Consider the following 3,496-nt stretch of genomic DNA (forward strand, 5'->3'; position numbering starts at 1 on the left):
GGCCTGTTCATCAGGGTCCCCCCTACGGTCATATTTTCCATTGGATTTGGACTTTTTTTGAGCCATATTCGCCTTGCCCTCTTGCAAGGCCCATAACTCTGCCTAGGAAGGCCCTAGAGGCCCCAAAGTTGGCCTGGCCTGTTCATCAGGGTCCCCCCTACGGTCATATTTTCCATTGGATTTGGACTTTTTTTGAGCCATATTCGCCTTGCCCTCTTGCAAGGCCCATAACTCTGCCTAGGAAGGCCCTAGAGGCCCCAAAGTTGGCCTGGCCTGTTCATCAGGGTCCCCCCTACGGTCATATTTTCCATTGGATTTGGACTTTTTTTGAGCCATATTCGCCTTGCCCTTTTGCAAGGCCCATAACTCTGCCTAGGAAGGCCCTAGAGGCCCCAAAGTTGGCCTGGCCTGTTCATCAGGGTCCCCCCTACGGTCATATTTTCCATTGGATTTGGACTTTTTTTGAGCCATATTCGCCTTGCCCTCTTGCAAGGCCCATAACTCTGCCTAGGAAGGCCCTAGAGGCCCCAAAGTTGGCCTGGCCTGTTCATCAGGGTCCCCCCTACGGTCATATTTTCCATTGGATTTGGACTTTTTTTGAGCCATATTCGCCTTGCCCTTTTGCAAGGCCCATAACTCTGCCTAGGAAGGCCCTAGAGGCCCCAAAGTTGGCCTGGCCTGTTCATCAGGGTCCCCCCTACGGTCATATTTTCCATTGGATTTGGACTTTTTTTGAGCCATATTCGCCTTGCCCTTTTGCAAGGCCCATAACTCTGCCTAGGAAGGCCCTAGAGGCCCCAAAGTTGGCCTGGCCTGTTCATCAGGGTCCCCCCTACGGTCATATTTTCCATTGGATTTGGACTTTTTTTGAGCCATATTCGCCTTGCCCTTTTGCAAGGCCCATAACTCTGCCTAGGAAGGCCCTAGAGGCCCCAAAGTTGGCCTGGCCTGTTCATCAGGGTCCCCCCTACGGTCATATTTTCCATTGGATTTGGACTTTTTTTGAGCCATATTCGCCTTGCCCTTTTGCAAGGCCCATAACTCTGCCTAGGAAGGCCCTAGAGGCCCCAAAGTTGGCCTGGCCTGTTCATCAGGGTCCCCCCTACGGTCATATTTTCCATTGGATTTGGACTTTTTTTGAGCCATATTCGCCTTGCCCTCTTGCAAGGCCCATAACTCTGCCTAGGAAGGCCCTAGAGGCCCCAAAGTTGGCCTGGCCTGTTCATCAGGGTCCCCCCTACGGTCATATTTTCCATTGGATTTGGACTTTTTTTGAGCCATATTCGCCTTGCCCTCTTGCAAGGCCCATAACTCTGCCTAGGAAGGCCCTAGAGGCCCCAAAGTTGGCCTGGCCTGTTCATCAGGGTCCCCCCTACGGTCATATTTTCCATTGGATTTGGACTTTTTTTGAGCCATATTCGCCTTGCCCTTTTGCAAGGCCCATAACTCTGCCTAGGAAGGCCCTAGAGGCCCCAAAGTTGGCCTGGCCTGTTCATCAGGGTCCCCCCTACGGTCATATTTTCCATTGGATTTGGACTTTTTTTGAGCCATATTCGCCTTGCCCTTTTGCAAGGCCCATAACTCTGCCTAGGAAGGCCCTAGAGGCCCCAAAGTTGGCCTGGCCTGTTCATCAGGGTCCCCCCTACGGTCATATTTTCCATTGGATTTGGACTTTTTTTGAGCCATATTCGCCTTGCCCTCTTGCAAGGCCCATAACTCTGCCTAGGAAGGCCCTAGAGGCCCCAAAGTTGGCCTGGCCTGTTCATCAGGGTCCCCCCTACGGTCATATTTTCCATTGGATTTGGACTTTTTTTGAGCCATATTCGCCTTGCCCTTTTGCAAGGCCCATAACTCTGCCTAGGAAGGCCCTAGAGGCCCCAAAGTTGGCCTGGCCTGTTCATCAGGGTCCCCCCTACGGTCATATTTTCCATTGGATTTGGACTTTTTTTGAGCCATATTCGCCTTGCCCTCTTGCAAGGCCCATAACTCTGCCTAGGAAGGCCCTAGAGGCCCCAAAGTTGGCCTGGCCTGTTCATCAGGGTCCCCCCTACGGTCATATTTTCCATTGGATTTGGACTTTTTTTGAGCCATATTCGCCTTGCCCTTTGCAAGGCCCATAACTCTGCCTAGGAAGGCCCTAGAGGCCCCAAAGTTGGCCTGGCCTGTTCATCAGGGTCCCCCCTACGGTCATATTTTCCATTGGATTTGGACTTTTTTTGAGCCATATTCGCCTTGCCCTCTTGCAAGGCCCATAACTCTGCCTAGGAAGGCCCTAGAGGCCCCAAAGTTGGCCTGGCCTGTTCATCAGGGTCCCCCCTACGGTCATATTTTCCATTGGATTTGGACTTTTTTTGAGCCATATTCGCCTTGCCCTTTTGCAAGGCCCATAACTCTGCCTAGGAAGGCCCTAGAGGCCCCAAAGTTGGCCTGGCCTGTTCATCAGGGTCCCCCCTACGGTCATATTTTCCATTGGATTTGGACTTTTTTTGAGCCATATTCGCCTTGCCCTCTTGCAAGGCCCATAACTCTGCCTAGGAAGGCCCTAGAGGCCCCAAAGTTGGCCTGGCCTGTTCATCAGGGTCCCCCCTACGGTCATATTTTCCATTGGATTTGGACTTTTTTTGAGCCATATTCGCCTTGCCCTCTTGCAAGGCCCATAACTCTGCCTAGGAAGGCCCTAGAGGCCCCAAAGTTGGCCTGGCCTGTTCATCAGGGTCCCCCCTACGGTCATATTTTCCATTGGATTTGGACTTTTTTTGAGCCATATTCGCCTTGCCCTTTTGCAAGGCCCATAACTCTGCCTAGGAAGGCCCTAGAGGCCCCAAAGTTGGCCTGGCCTGTTCATCAGGGTCCCCCCTACGGTCATATTTTCCATTGGATTTGGACTTTTTTTGAGCCATATTCGCCTTGCCCTTTTGCAAGGCCCATAACTCTGCCTAGGAAGGCCCTAGAGGCCCCAAAGTTGGCCTGGCCTGTTCATCAGGGTCCCCCCTACGGTCATATTTTCCATTGGATTTGGACTTTTTTTGAGCCATATTCGCCTTGCCCTTTTGCAAGGCCCATAACTCTGCCTAGGAAGGCCCTAGAGGCCCCAAAGTTGGCCTGGCCTGTTCATCAGGGTCCCCCCTACGGTCATATTTTCCATTGGATTTGGACTTTTTTTGAGCCATATTCGCCTTGCCCTCTTGCAAGGCCCATAACTCTGCCTAGGAAGGCCCTAGAGGCCCCAAAGTTGGCCTGGCCTGTTCATCAGGGTCCCCCCTACGGTCATATTTTCCATTGGATTTGGACTTTTTTTGAGCCATATTCGCCTTGCCCTCTTGCAAGGCCCATAACTCTGCCTAGGAAGGCCCTAGAGGCCCCAAAGTTGGCCTGGCCTGTTCATCAGGGTCCCCCCTACGGTCATATTTTCCATTGGATTTGGACTTTTTTTGAGCCATATTCGCCTTGCCCTTTTGCAAGGCCCATAACTCTGCCTAGGAAGGCCCTAGAGGCC

This window comes from Hypomesus transpacificus, chromosome 11, assembly GCF_021917145.1.
Source record: "Hypomesus transpacificus isolate Combined female chromosome 11, fHypTra1, whole genome shotgun sequence".
In the NCBI taxonomy this organism is placed as follows: domain Eukaryota; kingdom Metazoa; phylum Chordata; class Actinopteri; order Osmeriformes; family Osmeridae; genus Hypomesus; species Hypomesus transpacificus.